The sequence below is a fragment of the Siphateles boraxobius genome, unplaced genomic scaffold (genome assembly GCF_051911475.1).
Source record: "Siphateles boraxobius isolate OS27281-9 unplaced genomic scaffold, OSU_SipBor_1 63, whole genome shotgun sequence".
Classification (NCBI taxonomy): Eukaryota; Metazoa; Chordata; class Actinopteri; order Cypriniformes; family Leuciscidae; genus Siphateles; species Siphateles boraxobius.
In genome coordinates this window covers 2,083,269-2,100,768 of record NW_027509190.1, presented here as the reverse complement: position 1 = coordinate 2,100,768, position 17,500 = coordinate 2,083,269, and the positions used below count along the sequence as shown (strand labels likewise).

The 17,500-nt window shown below is 43.5% G+C and overlaps 16 non-coding genes across 16 annotated transcripts; 9 read left to right on the top strand and 7 right to left on the bottom strand.

Moving 5' to 3' along the window:
* Positions 1-1,808: 1,808 nt before the first annotated feature.
* trnad-guc (transfer RNA aspartic acid (anticodon GUC)) lies at positions 1,809-1,880 on the bottom strand. Its single transcript has one exon. It is a non-coding gene; the product is annotated as a tRNA-Asp (tRNA).
* Positions 1,881-3,436: 1,556 nt separating this feature from the next.
* Positions 3,437-3,508, top strand: trnag-ucc (transfer RNA glycine (anticodon UCC)). The gene has a single exon. It is a non-coding gene; the product is annotated as a tRNA-Gly (tRNA).
* Positions 3,509-3,734: 226 nt separating this feature from the next.
* trnad-guc (transfer RNA aspartic acid (anticodon GUC)) lies at positions 3,735-3,806 on the bottom strand. Its single transcript has one exon. It is a non-coding gene; the product is annotated as a tRNA-Asp (tRNA).
* A 340-nt stretch (positions 3,807-4,146) lies between these two features.
* trnag-ucc (transfer RNA glycine (anticodon UCC)) lies at positions 4,147-4,218 on the top strand. Its single transcript has one exon. It is a non-coding gene; the product is annotated as a tRNA-Gly (tRNA).
* Positions 4,219-4,444: 226 nt separating this feature from the next.
* Positions 4,445-4,516, bottom strand: trnad-guc (transfer RNA aspartic acid (anticodon GUC)). Its single transcript has one exon. It is a non-coding gene; the product is annotated as a tRNA-Asp (tRNA).
* Positions 4,517-4,856: 340 nt separating this feature from the next.
* trnag-ucc (transfer RNA glycine (anticodon UCC)) lies at positions 4,857-4,928 on the top strand. The gene has a single exon. It is a non-coding gene; the product is annotated as a tRNA-Gly (tRNA).
* A 226-nt stretch (positions 4,929-5,154) lies between these two features.
* On the bottom strand, positions 5,155-5,226 carry trnad-guc (transfer RNA aspartic acid (anticodon GUC)). Its single transcript has one exon. It is a non-coding gene; the product is annotated as a tRNA-Asp (tRNA).
* Positions 5,227-6,778: 1,552 nt separating this feature from the next.
* trnag-ucc (transfer RNA glycine (anticodon UCC)) lies at positions 6,779-6,850 on the top strand. The gene has a single exon. It is a non-coding gene; the product is annotated as a tRNA-Gly (tRNA).
* Positions 6,851-7,485: 635 nt separating this feature from the next.
* trnag-ucc (transfer RNA glycine (anticodon UCC)) lies at positions 7,486-7,557 on the top strand. The gene has a single exon. It is a non-coding gene; the product is annotated as a tRNA-Gly (tRNA).
* A 935-nt stretch (positions 7,558-8,492) lies between these two features.
* Positions 8,493-8,564, bottom strand: trnad-guc (transfer RNA aspartic acid (anticodon GUC)). Its single transcript has one exon. It is a non-coding gene; the product is annotated as a tRNA-Asp (tRNA).
* Positions 8,565-8,904: 340 nt separating this feature from the next.
* trnag-ucc (transfer RNA glycine (anticodon UCC)) lies at positions 8,905-8,976 on the top strand. The gene has a single exon. It is a non-coding gene; the product is annotated as a tRNA-Gly (tRNA).
* Positions 8,977-9,202: 226 nt separating this feature from the next.
* On the bottom strand, positions 9,203-9,274 carry trnad-guc (transfer RNA aspartic acid (anticodon GUC)). Its single transcript has one exon. It is a non-coding gene; the product is annotated as a tRNA-Asp (tRNA).
* Positions 9,275-10,830: 1,556 nt separating this feature from the next.
* trnag-ucc (transfer RNA glycine (anticodon UCC)) lies at positions 10,831-10,902 on the top strand. Its single transcript has one exon. It is a non-coding gene; the product is annotated as a tRNA-Gly (tRNA).
* A 1,147-nt stretch (positions 10,903-12,049) lies between these two features.
* On the top strand, positions 12,050-12,121 carry trnag-ucc (transfer RNA glycine (anticodon UCC)). Its single transcript has one exon. It is a non-coding gene; the product is annotated as a tRNA-Gly (tRNA).
* A 226-nt stretch (positions 12,122-12,347) lies between these two features.
* Positions 12,348-12,419, bottom strand: trnad-guc (transfer RNA aspartic acid (anticodon GUC)). The gene has a single exon. It is a non-coding gene; the product is annotated as a tRNA-Asp (tRNA).
* Positions 12,420-17,051: 4,632 nt separating this feature from the next.
* trnag-ucc (transfer RNA glycine (anticodon UCC)) lies at positions 17,052-17,123 on the top strand. The gene has a single exon. It is a non-coding gene; the product is annotated as a tRNA-Gly (tRNA).
* Positions 17,124-17,500: the final 377 nt, after the last annotated feature.

Here is a 17,500-nt window from a genome sequence, read left to right as displayed (position 1 = left end):
CGGCGTCATGCGTCATTTTAGCTCAACGCTTCACAGAAGCCAGTGAATCCAAAAAATAATCTAATACCGTTTAAATATGAAGTGTCTGTATAAAACGTGTTACATTATTAAATTAGAGACCCTTTTTTTTAATATGGTGTTGTAGGATTACAAATTTTATTTAAATGTTTAATTTAGATTTCCAATACAATAGTATTTTATATTGAGAAAGTTTATAAATGATGAGACCAGGAAATCTCTGCAAACGGTAGGGGTTCACAGCAGGATATTCCTGACTGTCCCATCTCAGTGCGAGAAGGCTAGGCTTTTCCTGTTCTCATTGTTTTACCGGGTGAAGAGTCATGCTGAGCAAGTTTGAACACCTGCTATTTTATTACTGAGACCATTTGTCTTGGAGTTCTTATCTCAGTGCGAGAAGTCCTGCACCGTTCTGTTCTCATGTTTCAGCTCATTTACATGCTTTGTTCCTCACAATGTAATCCCTCCCCCTTGAAATGTATATAAACTACAATGTAAAGTTCCCTTAGTTAGACGATGTTGGAATGACTGCAGCTACCGACAAACAATAAAGAACTTCTGCTTGGAAAACTTCCACTGTCTCCAGGTCTGAGCTTCTAACTTTTCTACAAAGAAAAAGATCACTACAGTGCCTGGTAGGTCAGGTCAATAAGTTCATGCAATTTTTTTAAGTGCCAGGTCCAAACAAAGAGAGTTTCAGTTCATCTGCACCTGCCAGCTGCTAATGTATTACGAAAATTCTTGCTGACCGCACAACCGGGCTTCCAGTCTACCTTCAAAGGCCTGCGTTGGTGGTATAGTGGTGAGCATAGCTGCCTTCCAAGCAGGTGACCGGGTTCGATTCCCGGCCAACGCATCACATTTGTAAATTAAAGACCTTGATTACGAGCATTCTTGCTATGGGTTCGATTCCTGGGTCTGTCCATTCTTGCTGTATGGGTTCGATTCCCGGCCAACGCATTGCATTTTACTCAAGCTGTCTTTAAAACAGTCGTCCGGGCCCCTTGCCAACTTCCCTGTAACTTGTTTGCTGGAGCAAAACATTTGTTAAGGTCTTTTGGCAGCAGTAAAGGACTGAATCTCCCCGTCAGGGAATCGAACCCCAGGCTCCGCGTGACAGGCGGACATACATTCCACTATACTAACAAGGAGTTGCAGAGACAGGTAGTTGTATCCGATCAGCGCGGCTTGCAGGAACGGCGTCATGCGTCATTTTAGCTCAACGCTTCACAGAAGCCAGTGAATGCAAAAAATAATCTAATACCGTTTAAATATGAAGTGTCTGTATAAAAAGTGTTACATTATTAAATTAGAGACCCTTTTTTTTTAATATGGTGCCTGGTAGGTCAGGTCAATAAGTTCATGCAATTTTTTTAAGTGCCAGGTCCAAACAAAGAGAGTTTCAGTTCATCTGCACCTGCCAGCTGCTAAAGTATTGCGAAAATTATTGCTGACCGCAGAACAGGGCTTCAAGTCTACATCCAACAGTCTTGCGTTGGTGGTATAGCGGTGAGCGTAGCTGCCTTCCAAGCAGTTGACCCGGGTTCGATTGCCGGCCAACGCATCACATTTGTAAATTAAAGACCTTGATTACGAGCATTCTTGCTATGGGTTCTATTCCTGGGGCAGTCCATTCTTGCTGTATGCGTTCGATTCCCGGCCAAAGCATTGCATTTTTCTCAAGCTGTCTTTAAAACAGTCGTCCGAGGCCCCTTGCCAACTTCTCCTGTAACTTGTTGGCTGGAGCAAAACATTTGTTAAGGTCTTTTGGCAGCAGTAAAGGACTGGATCTCCCCGTCGGGGAATCGAACCCCGGTCTTCCGCGTGACAGGCGGAGATACTTTCCATTATACTAACGAGGAGTTGCAGAGACAGGTAGTTGTATCCGATCAGCGCGTCTTCCAGGAACGGCGTCATGCGTCATTTTAGCTCAACGCTTCACAGAAGCCAGTGAATCCAAAAAATAATCTAATACCGTTTAAATATGAAGTGTCTGTATAAAACGTGTTACATTATTAAATTAGAGACCTTGTTTTTAAATATGGTACTGTAGGATTACAAATTTTATTTAAATGTTTAATTTAGATTTCCAATACAATAGTATTTTATATTGAGAAAGTTTATAAATGATGAGACCAGGAAATCTCTGCAAATGGTAGGGGTTCCCAGCAGGATATTCCTGACTGTCCCATCTCAGTACGAGAAGGCTAGGCTTTTCCTGTTCTCATTGTTTTACCGGGTGAAGAGGCATGCTGAGCAAGTTTGAAATCCTGCCATTTTATTACTGAGACCATTTGTCTTGGAGTTCTTATCTCAGTGCGAGAAGTCCTGCACCGTTCTGTTCTCATGTTTCAGCTCATTTAATGCTTTGTTCCTCACAATGTAATCCCTCCCCCTTGAAATGTATATAAACTACAATGTAAAGTTCCCTTAGTTAGACGATGTTGGAATGACTGCAGCTACCGAAAAGCAATAAAGAACTTCTGTTTGGAAAACTTCCACTGTCTCCTGGTCTGAGCTTCTAACTTTTCTACAAAGAAAAAGATCACTACAGTGCCTGGTAGGTCAGGTCAATAAGTTCATGCAATTTTTTTAAGTGCCAGGTCCAAACAAAGAGAGTTTCAGTTCATCTGCACCTGCCAGCTGATAATGTATTGCGAAAATTCTTGCTGACCGCACAACCGGGCTTCCAGTCTACGTTCAAAGGCCTGCGTTGGTGGTATTGTGGTGAGCTTAGCTGCCTTCCGAGCAGTTGACCGGGTTCGATTCCCGGCCAACGCATCACATTTGTAAATTAAAGACCTTGATTACGAGCATTCTTGCTATGGGTTCGATTCCTGGGTCTGTCCATTCTTGCTGTATGGGTTCGATTCCCGGCCAACGCATTGCATTTTTCTCAAGCTGTCTTTAAAACAGTCGTCCGGGGCCCCTTGCCAACTTCTCCTGTAACTTGTTTGCTGGAGCAATACTTTTGTTAAGGTCTTTTGGCAGCAGTAAAGGACTGGATCTCCCCATCAGGGAATCGAACCCCAGTCTCCGCGTGACAGGCGGAGATACTTGCCACTATACTAACAAGGAGTTGCAGAGACAGGTAGTTGTAACCGATCAGCGCGGCTTCCAGTAACGGCTTCATGCGTCATTTTAGCTCAACGCTTCACATAAGCCAGTGATTGCAAAAGATAATCTAATACCGTTTAAATATGAAGTGTCTGTATAAAACGTGTTACATTATTAAATTAGATACCTTGTTTTTTAATATGGTGCCTGGTAGGTCAGGTCAATAAGTTCATGCAATTTTTTTAAGTGCCAGGTCCAAACAAAGAGAGTTTCAGTTCATCTGCACCTGCCAGCTGCTAAAGTATTGCGCAAATTATTGCTGACCGCAGAACAGGGCTTCCAGTCTACATCCAACAGTCTTGCGTTGGTGGTATAGTGGTGAGCATAGCTGCCTTCCAAGCAGTTGACCCGGGTTCGATTCCTGGCCAACGCATCACATTTGTAAATTAAGGACCTTGATTAGGAGCATTCTTGCTAGGGGTTCGATTCCTGGGTCTGTCCATTCTTGCTGTATGCGTTCGATTCCCGGCCAACGCATTGCATTTTTCTCAAGCTGTCTTTCAAACAGTCGTCGGTGGCCCCTTGCCAACTTCTCCTGTAACTTGTTTGCTGGAGCAAAACATTTGTTAAGGTCTTTTGGCAGCAGTAAAGGACTGGATCTCCCCGTCGGGGAATCGAACCCAGGTCTTCCGCGTGACAGGCGGAGATACTGTCCACTATACTAACGAGGAGTTGCAGAGACAGGTAGTTGTAACCGATCAGCGCGGCTTCCAGTAACGGCTTCATGCGTCATTTTAGCTCAACGCTTCACATAAGCCAGTGATTGCAAAAGATAATCTAATACCGTTTAAATATGAAGTGTCTGTATAAAACGTGTTACATTATTAAATTAGATACCTTGTTTTTTAATATGGTGCCTGGTAGGTCAGGTCAATAAGTTCATGCAATTTTTTTAAGTGCCAGGTCCAAACAAAGAGAGTTTCAGTTCATCTGCACCTGCCAGCTGCTAAAGTATTGCGCAAATTATTGCTGACCGCAGAACAGGGCTTCAAGTCTACATCTAACAGTCTTGCGTTGGTGGTATAGTGGTGAGCATAGCTGCCTTCCAAGCAGTTGACCCGGGTTCGATTCCTGGCCAACGCATCACATTTGTAAATTAAGGACCTTGATTAGGAGCATTCTTGCTAGGGGTTCGATTCCTGGGTCTGTCCATTCTTGCTGTATGCGTTCGATTCCCGGCCAACGCATTGCATTTTTCTCAAGCTGTCTTTAAAACAGTCGTCGGTGGCCCCTTGCCAACTTCTCCTGTAACTTGTTTGCTGGAGCAAAACATTTGTTAAGGTCTTTTGGCAGCAGTAAAGGACTGGATCTCCCCGTCGGGGAATCGAACCCCGGTCTTCCGCGTGACAGGCGGAGATACTTTCCACTATACTAACAAGGAGTTGCAGAGACAGGTAGTTGTATCCGATCAGCGCGGCTTCCAGGAACGGCGTCATGCGTCATTTTAGCTCAACGCTTCACAGAAGCCAGTGAATCCAAAAAATAATCTAATACCCTTTAAATATGAAGTGTCTGTATAAAACGTGTTACATTATTAAATTAGAGACCCTTTTTTTTAATATGGTGCCTGGTAGGTCAGGTCAATAAGTTCATGCAATTTTTTTAAGTGCCAGGTCCAAACAAAGAGAGTTTCAATTCATCTGCACCTGCCAGCTGCTAATATATAGCAAACATTCTTGCTGACCGCACAAGAGGGCTTCCAGTCTACATCCAACAGTCTTGTGTTGGTGGTATAGTGGTGAGCATAGCTGCCTTCCAAGCAGGTGACCCGGGTTCGATTCCCGGCCAACGCATCACATTTGTAAATTAAAGACCTTGATTACGAGCATTCTTGCTATGGGTTCGATTCCTGTGTCTGTCCATTCTTGCTGTATGCGTTCGATTCCCGGCCAACGCATTGCATTTTTCTCAAGCTGTCTTTAAAACAGTCGTCGGTGGCCCCTTGCCAACTTCTCCTGTAACTTGTTTGCTGGAGCAAAACATTTGTTAAGGTCTTTTGGCAGCAGTAAAGGACTGGATCTCCCCGTCGGGGAATCGAACCCCGGTCTTCCGCGTGACAGGCGGAGATACTTTCCACTATACTAACAAGGAGTTGCAGAGACAGGTAGTTGTATCCGATCAGCGCGGCTTCCAGGAACGGCGTCATGCGTCATTTTAGCTCAACGCTTCACAGAAGCCAGTGAATCCAAAAAATAATCTAATACCGTTTAAATATGAAGTGTCTGTATAAAACGTGTTACATTATTAAATTAGAGACCTTGTTTTTTAATATGGTGTTGTAGGATTACAAATTTTATTTAAATGTTTAATTTAGATTTCCAATACAATAGTATTTTATATTGAGAAAGTTTATAAATGATGAGACCAGGAAATCTCTGCAAACGGTAGGGGTTCCCAGCAGGATATTCCTGACTGTCCCATCTCAGTGCGAGAAGGCTAGGCTTTTCCTGTTCTCATTGTTTTACCGGGTGAAGAGTCATGCTGAGCAAGTTTGAACACCTGCTATTTTATTACTGAGACCATTTGTCTTGGAGTTCTTATCTCAGTGCGAGAAGTCCTGCACCGTTCTCATGTTTCAGCTCATTTACATGCTTTGTTCCTCACAATGTAATCCCTCCCCCTTGAAATGTATATAAACTACAATGTAAAGTTCCCTTAGTTAGACGATGTTGGAATGACTGCAGCTACCGACAAACAATAAAGAACTTCTGCTTGGAAAACTTCCACTGTCTCCTGGTCTGAGCTTCTAACTTTTCTACAAAGAAAAAGATCACTACAGTGCCTGGTAGGTCAGGTCAATAAGTTCATGCAATTTTTTTAAGTGCCAGGTCCAAACAAAGAGAGTTTCAGTTCATCTGCACCTGCCAGCTGCTAATGTATTGCGAAAATTCTTGCTGACCGCACAACCGGGCTTCCAGTCTACGTTCAAAGGCCTGCGTTGGTGGTATAGTGGTGAGCATAGCTGCCTTCCAAGCAGGTGACCGGGTTCGAATCCCGGCCAACGCATCACATTTGTAAATTAAAGACCTTGATTACGAGCATTCTTGCTATGGGTTCGATTCCTGGGTCTGTCCATTCTTGCTGTATGGGTTCGATTCCCGGCCAACGCATTGCATTTTTCTCAAGCTGTCTTTAAAACAGTCGTCCGGGGCCCCTTGCCAACTTCTCCTGTAACTTGTTTGCTGGAGCAAAACTTTTGTTAAGGTCTTTTGGCAGCAGTAAATGACTGGATCTCCCCATCGGGGAATCGAACCCCAGTCTCCGCGTGACAGGCGGAGATACTTGCCACTATACTAACAAGAAGTTGCAGAGACAGGTAGTTGTAACCGATCAGCGCGGCTTCCAGTAACGGCTTCATGCGTCATTTTAGCTCAACGCTTCACATAAGCCAGTGATTGCAAAAGATAATCTAATACCGTTTAAATATGAAGTGTCTGTATAAAACGTGTTACATTATTAAATTAGATACCTTGTTTTTTAATATGGTGCCTGGTAGGTCAGGTCAATAAGTTCATGCCATTTTTTTAAGTGCCAGGTCCAAACAAAGAGAGTTTCAGTTCATCTCCACCTGCCAGCTGCTAATGTATTGCGAAAATTCTTACTGACCGCACAAGACGGCTTCCAGCCTACATCCAACAGTCTTGCGTTGGTGGTATAGTGGTGAGCCTAGCTGCCTTCCAAGCAGTTGACCCGGGTTCGATTCCCGGCCAACGCATCACATTTGTAAATTAAAGACCTTGATTACGAGCATTCTTGCTATGGGTTCGATTCCTGGATCTATTCATTCTTGCTGTATGGTTTCGATTCCCGGCCAACGCATTGCATTTTTCTCAAGCTGTCTTTAAAACAGTCGTCAGGGCCCCTTGCCAACTTCCCTGTAACTTGTTTGCTGGAGCAAAACTTTTGTTAAGGTCTTTTGGCAGCAGTAAAGGACTAAATCTCCCCGTCGGGGAATCGAACCCCAGTCTCCGCATGACAGGCGGAGATACTTTCCACTATACTAACAAGGAGTTGCAGAGACAGGTAGTTGTATCCGATCAGCGCGGCATGCAGGAACGGCGTCATGCGTCATTTTAGCTCAACGCTTCACAGAAGCCAGTGAATGCAAAAAATAATCTAATACCGTTTAAATATGAAGTGTCTGTATAAAACGTGTTACATTATTAAATTAGAGACCTTGTTTTTTAATATGGTGCCTGGTAGGTCAGGTCAATAAGTTCATGCAATTTTTTTAAGTGTCAGGTCCAAACAAAGAGAGTTTCAGTTCATCTGCACCTGCCAGCTGCTAAAGTATTGCAAAAATTATTGCTGACCGCAGAACAGGGCTTCTGGTCTACATCCAACAGTCTTGCGTTGGTGATATAGTGGTGAGCATAGCTGCCTTCCAAGCAGTTGACCCGGGTTCGATTCCTGGCCAACGCATCACATTTGTAAATTAAAGACCTTGATTACGAGCATTCTTGCTATGGGTTCGATTCCTGGGTCTGTCCATTCTTGCTGTATGCGTTCGATTCCCGGCCAACGCATTGCATTTTTCTCAAGCTGTCTTTAAAACAGTCGTCCGAGGCCCCTTGCCAACTTCTCCTGCAACTTGTTTGCTGGAGCAAAACATTTGTTAAGGTCTTTTGGCAGCAGTAAAGGACTGGATCTCCCCGTCAGGGAATCGAACCCCAGTCTACGCGTGACAGGCGGAGATACTTTCCACTATACTAACAAGGAGTTGCAGAGACAGGTAGTTGTATCCGATCAGCGCGGCTTCCAGGAATAGCGTCATGCGTCATTTTAGCTCAACGCTTCACAGAAGCCAGTGAATCCAAAAAATAATCTAATACCGTTTAAATATGAAGTGTCTGTATAAAAAGTGTTACATTATTGAATTAGAGACCCTTTTTTTTAATATGGTGCCTGGTAGGTCAGGTCAATAAGTTCATGCAATTTTTTTAAGTGCCAGGTCCAAACAAAGAGAGTTTCAGTTCATCTGCACCTGCCAGCTGCTAAAGTATTGCGCAAATTATTGCTGACCGCAGAACAGGGCTTCCAGTCTACATCCAACAGTCTTGCGTTGGTGGTATATTGGTGAGCATAGCTGCCTTCCAAGCAGTTGACCCGGGTTCGATTCCTGGCCAACGCATCACATTTGTAAATTAAGGACCTTGATTAGGAGCATTCTTGCTAGGGGTTCGATTCCTGGGTCTGTCCATTCTTGCTGTATGCGTTCGATTCCCGGCCAACGCATTGCATTTTTCTCAAGCTGTCTTTCAAACAGTCGTCGGTGGCCCCTTGCCAACTTCTCCTGTAACTTGTTTGCTGGAGCAAAACATTTGTTAAGGTCTTTTGGCAGCAGTAAAGGACTGGATCTCCCCGTCGGGGAATCGAACCCCGGTCTTCCGCGTGACAGGCGGAGATACTTTCCACTATACTAACGAGGAGTTGCATAGACAGGTAGTTGTATCCGATCAGCTCGCCTTCCAGGAACAGCGTCATGCGTCATTTTAGCTCAACGCTTCACAGAAGCCAGTGAATCCAAAAAATAATCTAATACCGTTTAAATATGAAGTGTCTGTATAAAACGTGTTACATTATTAAATTAGAGACCCTTTTTTTTAATATGGTGCCTGGTAGGTCAGGTCAATAAGTTCATGCAATTTTTTTAAGTGCCAGGTCCAAACAAAGAGAGTTTCAATTCATCTGCACCTGCCAGCTGCTAATATATTGCGAACATTCTTGCTGACCGCAGAAGAGGGCTTCCAGTCTACATCCAACAGTCTTGTGTTGGTGGTATAGTGGTGAGCATAGCTGCCTTCCAAGCAGTTGACCCGGGTTCGATTCCCGGCCAACGCATCACATTTGTAAATTAAAGACCTTGATTACGAGCATTCTTGCTATGGGTTCGATTCCTGTGTCTGTCCATTCTTGCTGTATGCGTTCGATTCCCGGCCAACGCATTGCATTTTTCTCAAGCTGTCTTTAAAACAGTCGTCGGTGGCCCCTTGCCAACTTCTCCTGTAACTTGTTTGCTGGAGCAAAACATTGGTTAAGGTCTTTTGGCAGCAGTAAAGGACTGGATCTCCCCGTCGGGGAATCGAACCCCGGTCTTCCGCGTGACAGGCGGAGATACTTTCCACTATACTAACAAGGAGTTGCAGAGACAGGTAGTTGTATCCGATCAGCGCGGCTTCCAGGAACGGCGTCATGCGTCATTTTAGCTCAACGCTTCACAGAAGCCAGTGAATCCAAAAAATAATCTAATACCGTTTAAATATGAAGTGTCTGTATAAAACGTGTTACATTATTAAATTAGAGACCTTGTTTTTTAATATGGTGTTGTAGGATTACAAATTTTATTTAAATGTTTAATTTAGATTTCCAATACAATAGTATTTTATATTGAGAAAGTTTATAAATGATGAGACCAGGAAATCTCTGCAAACGGTAGGGGTTCCCAGCAGGATATTCCTGACTGTCCCATCTCAGTGCGAGAAGGCTAGGCTTTTCCTGTTCTCATTGTTTTACCGGGTGAAGAGTCATGCTGAGCAAGTTTGAACACCTGCTATTTTATTACTGAGACCATTTGTCTTGGAGTTCTTATCTCAGTGCGAGAAGTCCTGCACCGTTCTGTTCTCATGTTTCAGCTCATTTACATTCTTTGTTCCTCACAATGTAATCCCTCCCCCTTGAAATGTATATAAACTACAATGTAAAGTTCCCTTAGTTAGACGATGTTGGAATGACTGCAGCTACCGACAAACAATAAAGAACTTCTGCTTGGAAAACTTCCACTGTCTCCTGGTCTGAGCTTCTAACTTTTCTACAAAGAAAAAGATCACTACAGTGCCTGGTAGGTCAGGTCAATAAGTTCATGCAATTTTTTTAAGTGCCAGGTCCAAACAAAGAGAGTTTCAGTTCATCTGCACCTGCCAGCTGCTAATGTATTGCGAAAATTCTTGCTGACCGCACAACCGGGCTTCCAGTCTACGTTCAAAGGCCTGCGTTGGTGGTATAGTGGTGAGCATAGCTGCCTTCCAAGCAGGTGACCGGGTTCGATTCCCGGCCAAAGCATCACATTTGTAAATTAAAGACCTTGATTACGAGCATTCTTGCTATGGGTTCGATTCCTGGGTCTGTCCATTCTTGCTGTATGGGTTCGATTCCCGGCCAACGCATTGCATTTTTCTCAAGCTGTCTTTAAAACAGTCGTCCGGGCCCCTTGCCAACTTCCCTGTAACTTGTTTTGCTGGAGCAAAACATTTGTTAAGGTCTTTTGGCAGCAGTAAAGGACTGAATCTCCCTGTCAGGGAATCGAACCCCAGTCTCCGCGTGACAGGCGGAGATACATTCCATTATACTAACAAGGAGTTGCAGAGACAGGTAGTTGTATCCGATCAGCGCGGCTTGCAGGAACGGCGTCATGCGTCATTTTAGCTCAACGCTTCACAGAAGCCAGTGAATGCAAAAAATAATCTAATACCGTTTAAATATGAAGTGTCTGTATAAAACGTGTTACATTATTAAATTAGAGACCTTGTTTTTTAATATGGTGCCTGGTAGGTCAGGTCAATAAGTTCATGCAATTTTTTTAAGTGCCAGGTCCAAACAAAGAGAGTTTCAGTTCATCTGCACCTGCCAGCTGCTAAAGTATTGCGAAAATTATTGCTGACCGCAGAACAGGGCTTCCAGTCTACATCCAACAGTCTTGCGTTGGTGGTATAGTGGGGAGCATAGCTGCCTTCCAAGCAGTTGACCTGGGTTAGATTCCCGGCCAACGCATCACATTTGTAAATTAAAGACCTTGACTACGAGCATTCTTGCTATGGGTTAGATTCCTGGGTCTGTCCATTCTTGCTGTATGCGTTCGATTCCCGGCCAACGCATTGCATTTTTCTCAAGCTGTCTTTAAAACAGTCGTCGGTGGCCCCTTGCCAACTTCTCCTGTAACTTGTTTGCTGGAGCAAAACATTTGTTAAGGTCTTTTGGCAGCAGTAAAGGACTGGATCTCCCCGTCGGGGAATTGAACCCCGGTCTTCTGCGTGACAGGCGGAGATACTTTCCACTATACTAACGAGAAGTTGCAGAGACAGGTAGTTGTATCCGATCAGCGCGGCTTCCAGGAACGGCGTCATGCGTCATTTTAGCTCAACGCTTCACAGAAGCCAGTGAATCCAAAAAATTATCTAATACCGTTTAAATATGAAGTGTCTGTATAAAACGTGTTACATTATTAAATTAGAGACCTTGTTTTTAAATATGGTGCTGTAGGATTACAAATTTTATTTAAATGTTTAATTTAGATTTCCAATACAATAGTATTTTATATTGAGAAAGTTTATAAATGATGAGACCAGGAAATCTCTGCAAATGGTAGGGGTTCCCAGCAGGATATTCCTGACTGTCCCATCTCAGTACGAGAAGGCTAGGCTTTTCCTGTTCTCATTGTTTTACCGGGTGAAGAGGCATGCTGAGCAAGTTTGAAATCCTGCCATTTTATTACTGAGACCATTTGTCTTGGAGTTCTTATCTCAGTGCGAGAAGTCCTGCACCGTTCTGTTCTCATGTTTCAGCTCATTTAATGCTTTGTTCCTCACAATGTAATCCCTCCCCCTTGAAATGTATATAAACTACAATGTAAAGTTCCCTTAGTTAGACGATGTTGGAATGACTGCAGCTACCGACAAGCAATAAAGAACTTCTGCTTGGAAAACTTCCACTGTCTCCTGGTCTGAGCTTCTAACTTTTCTACAAAGAAAAAGATCACTACAGTGCCTGGTAGGTCAGGTCAATAAGTTCATGCAATTTTTTTAAGTGCCAGGTCCAAACAAAGAGAGTTTCAGTTCATCTGCACCTGCCAGCTGCTAAAGTATTGCGAAAATTATTGCTGACCGCAGAACAGGGCTTCCAGTCTACATCCAACAGTCTTGCGTTGGTGGTATAGTGGTGAGCATAGCTGCCTTCCAAGCAGTTGACCCGGGTTCGATTCCCGGCCAATGCATCACATTTGTAAATTAAAGACCTTGATTACGAGCATTCTTGCTATGGGTTCGATTCCTGGGTCTGTCCATTCTTGCTGTATGCGTTCGATTCCCGGCCAACGCATTGCATTTTTCTCAAGCTGTCTTTAAAACAGTCGTCGGTGGCCCCTTGCCAACTTCTCCTGTAACTTGTTTGCTGGAGCAAAACATTTGTTAAGGTCTTTTGGCAGCAGTAAAGGACTGGATCTCCCCGTCGGGGAATCGAACCCCGGTCTTCCGCGTGACAGGCGGAGATACTTTCCACTATACTAACGAGGAGTTGCAGAGACAGGTAGTTGTATCCGATCACCGCAGCTTCCAGGAACGGCGTCATGCGTCATTTTAGCTCAACGCTTCACAGAAGCCAGTGAATCCAAAAAATAATCTAATACCGTTTAAATATGAAGTGTCTGTATAAAACGTGTTACATTATTAAATTAGAGACCCTTTTTTTTAATATGGTGTTGTAGGATTACAAATTTTATTTAAATGTTTAATTTAGATTTCCAATACAATAGTATTTTATATTGAGAAAGTTTATAAATGATGAGACCAGGAAATCTCTGCAAACGGTAGGGGTTCCCAGCAGGATATTCCTGACTGTCCCATCTCAGTGCGAGAAGGCTAGGCTTTTCCTGTTCTCATTGTTTTACCGGGTGAAGAGTCATGCTGAGCAAGTTTGAACACCTGCTATTTTATTACTGAGACCATTTGACTTGGAGTTCTTATCTCAGTGCGAGAAGTCCTGCACCGTTCTGTTCTCATGTTTCAGCTCATTTACATGCTTTGTTCCTCACAATGTAATCCCTCCCCCTTGAAATGTATATAAACTACAATGTAAAGTTCCCTTAGTTAGACGATGTTGGAATGACTGCAGCTACCGACAAACAATAAAGAACTTCTGCTTGGAAAACTTCCACTGTCTCCTGGTCTGAGCTTCTAACTTTTCTACAAAGAAAAAGATCACTACAGTGCCTGGTAGGTCAGGTCAATAAGTTCATGCAATTTTTTTAAGTGCCAGGTCCAAACAAAGAGAGTTTCAGTTCATCTGCACCTGCCAGCTGCTAATGTATTGCGAAAATTCTTGCTGACCGCACAACCGGGCTTCCAGTCTACGTTCAAAGGCCTGCGTTGGTGGTATAGTGGTGAGTAGGGGTGGAGCCGAACCAGAATACGGTATTCGGAAAGGCACAAATAACGTGTTTTTTACGAATACTTATTTCGAACAAATACTTTAGAAAATATTTGTATTCGGGAACAAGAAAAACTTTATATCAAAAAGCTGCGTTTCCTCACGAGACTGCAGTGCGCGAGTGAGTGAGTGACGTTCAGGAAGAGGTGACTGACACAGGCTGCTCCACACAGCAACACAGAGGGCTCGGCTGAGCGAAAAACACTTAACTGCATTACTATTTTTGTTGAATAGATTTTTGTACCTTAACTGGGTTCCGGAGGCAGTTTATAACTTTCGGGAAGTGGAGTTTGATCGGGAGATTATTTCATTACGCTGCATTATTGACGTCTGCAGCCGGGTGCTCTCATGTTCGCTCTGTTTACGTAGCTCTGTTAGCTCCGTAATTATTTGTTTTTATTACATGGCTTGGTTGAATTCTAATGTAGAATGCGGTCTGTTATTTCCATGGTTATTTCTTAATAACAGACCGCTGCTAAGTATAACACACCGTTGCCACGAAAAACAGAGCGTTGCCATGGATTCTAAACGTAGAGACGGAACGGACTATTTTTTTAGCGGAAGCAATACAATCGTTTTTAAATCAATAAACTCCTTTTTAAATCAATATTTTGAGTCAAATTATTGATTTATTTGGTAGGTAGCCATGTAGTAAGCGGGATAATGTATAGCGAGGTGGTTGTTATAGCGAATACAAACCCTTCAGGCTGATTCAAGACCCCTCCGCTTCGCGTCAGGCTCATAATCAACCGCCTCGCTATACATTATACTTATTCTGTCTGTTCAGCGTCCTCCAACAAGGACGGGGGGTGGTGGGATTCATAATGTTCACAATGGTATTTTATTAGTTGTTGGTTTAACCATGGATGAGGTAATGGCTGTTATGTAATTTTCTTTTCAATGACGTTCCTTGGTACATGTTCATTGCTGGATTTATATAATTAAAGAATACTTACACTATAACGTGAATTAGAAGTGTAACGCAAAAAAACTAGATTTTTACGCCTATTTTGGATTTTACTCGAATACAAATACAAATACTTTTCCCCCCTCAACAAATACAAATACAGATACAAATACCGGCTGCTTTGCACACCCCTAGTGGTGAGCATAGCTGCCTTCCAAGCAGGTGACCGGGTTCGATTCCCGGCCAACGCATCACATTTGTAAATTAAAGACCTTGATTACGAGCATTCTTGCTATGGGTTCGATTCCTGGGTCTGTCCATTCTTGCTGTATGGGTTCGATTCCCGGCCAACGCATTGCATTTTTCTCAAGCTGTCTTTAAAACAGTCGTCCGGGCCCCTTGCCAACTTCCCTGTGACTTGTTTGCTGGAGCAAAACATTTGTTAAGGTCTTTTGGCAGCAGTAAAGGACTGAATCTCCCCGTCAGGGAATCGAACCCCAGTCTCCGCGTGACAGGCGGAGATACTTTCCACTATACTAACAAGGAGTTGCAGAGACAGGTAGTTGTATCCGATCAGCGCGGCTTGCAGGAACGGCGTCATGCGTCATTTTAGCTCAACGCTTCACAGAAGCCAGTGAATGCAAAAAATAATCTAATACCGTTTAAATATGAAGTGTCTGTATAAAAAGTGTTACATTATTAAATTAGAGACCCTTTTTTTTAATATGGTGCCTGGTAGGTCAGGTCAATAAGTTCATGCAATTTTTTTAAGTGCCAGGTCCAAACAAAGAGAGTTTCAGTTCATCTGCACCTGCCAGCTGCTAAAGTATTGCGAAAATTATTGCTGACCGCAGAACAGGGCTTCAAGTCTAAATCCAACAGTCTTGCGTTGGTGGTATAGTGGTGAGCGTAGCTGCCTTCCAAGCAGTTTACCCGGGTTCGATTGCCGGCCAACGCATCACATTTGTAAATTAAAGACCTTGATTACGAGCATTCTTGCTATGGGTTCTATTCCTGGGGCAGTCCATTCTTGCTGTATGCGTTCGATTCCCGGCCAACGCATTGCATTTTTCTCAAGCTGTCTTTAAAACAGTCGTCCGAGGCCCCTTGCCAACTTCTCCTGTAACTTGTTGGCTGGAGCAAAACATTTGTTAAGGTCTTTTGGCAGCAGTAAAGGACTGGATCTCCCCGTCAGTGAATCGAACCCCAGTTTTCCGCGTGACAGGCGGAGATACTTTCCATTATACTAACGAGGAGTTGCAGAGAAAGGTAGTTGTATCCGATCAGCGCAGCTTCCAGGAACGGCGTCATGCGTCATTTTAGCTCAACGCTTCACAGAAGCCAGTGAATCCAAAAAATAATCTAATACCGTTTAAATATGAAGTGTCTGTATACAACGTGTTACATTATTAAATTAGAGACCTTGTTTTTAAATATGGTGCTGTAGGATTACAAATTTTATTTAAATGTTTAATTTAGATTTCCAATACAATAGTATTTTATATTGAGAAATTTTATAAATGATGAGACCAGGAAATCTCTGCAAATGGTAGGGGTTCCCAGCAGGATATTCCTGACTGTCCCATCTCAGTACGAGAAGGCTAGGCTTTTCCTGTTCTCATTGTTTTACCGGGTGAAGAGGCATGCTGAGCAAGTTTGAAATCCTGCCATTTTATTACTGAGACCATTTGTCTTGGAGTTCTTATCTCAGTGCGAGAAGTCCTGCACCGTTCTGTTCTCATGTTTCAGCTCATTTAATGCTTTGTTCCTCACAATGTAATCCCTCCCCCTTGAAATGTATATAAACTACAATGTAAAGTTCCCTTAGTTAGACGATGTTGGAATGACTGCAGCTACCGACAAGCAATAAAGAACTTCTGTTTGGAAAACTTCCACTGTATCCTGGTCTGAGCTTCTAACTTTTCTACAAAGAAAAAGATCACTACAGTGCCTGGTAGGTCAGGTCAATAAGTTCATGCAATTTTTTTAAGTGCCAGGTCCAAACAAAGAGAGTTTCAGTTCATCTGCACCTGCCAGCTGCTAATGTATTGCGAAAATTCTTGCTGACCGCACAACCGGGCTTCCAGTCTACGTTCAAAGGCCTGCGTTGGTGGTATTGTGGTGAGCATAGCTGCCTTCCAAGCAGGTGACCGGGTTCGATTCCCGGCCAACGCATCACATTTGTAAATTAAAGACCTTGATTACGAGCGTTCTTGCTATGGGTTCGATTCCTGGGTCTGTCCATTCTTGCTGTATGGGTTCGATTCCCGGCCAACGCATTGCATTTTTCTCAAGCTGTCTTTAAAACAGTCGTCCGAGGCCCCTTGCCAACTTCTCCTGCAACTTGTTTGCTGGAGCAAAACATTTGTTAAGGTCTTTTGGCAGCAGTAAAGGACTGGATCTCCCCGTCGGGGAATCGAACCCCAGTCTCCGCGTGACAGGCGGAGATACTTTCCACTATACTAACAAGGAGTTGCAGAGACAGGTAGTTGTATCCGATCAGCGCGGCTTCCAGGAACAGCGTCATGCGTCATTTTAGCTCAACGCTTCACAGAAGCCAGTGAATCCAAAAAATAATCTAATACCGTTTAAATATGAAGTGTCTGTATAAAAAGTGTTATATTATTGAATTAGAGACCCTTTTTTTTAATATGGTGCCTGGTAGGTCAGGTCAATAAGTTCATGCATTTTTTTTAAGTGCCAGGTCCAAACAAAGAGAGTTTCAGTTCATCTGCACCTGCCAGCTGCTAAAGTATTGCGAAAATTATTGCTGACCGCAGAACAGGGCTTCCAGTCTACATCCAACAGTCTTGCGTTGGTGGTATAGTGGTGAGCATAGCTGCCTTCCAAGCAGTTGACCCGGGTTCGATTCCCGGCCAACGCATCACATTTGTAAATTAAAGACCTTGATTACGAGCATTCTTGCTATGGGTTCGATTCCTGGGTCTGTCCATTCTTGCTGTATGGGTTCGATTCCCGGCCAACGCATTGCATTTTTCTCAAGCTGTCTTTAAAACAGTCGTCCGGGGCCCCTTGCCAACTTCTCCTGTAACTTGTTTGCTGGAGCAAAACTTTTGTTAAGGTCTTTTGGCAGCAGTAAAGGAATGGATCTCCCCATCGGGGAATCGAACCCCAGTCTCCGCGTGACAGGCGGAGATACTTGCCACTATACTAACAAGGAGTTGCAGAGACAGGTAGTTGTAACCGATCAGCGCGGCTTCCAGTAACGGCTTCATGCGTCATTTTAGCTCAACGCTTCAC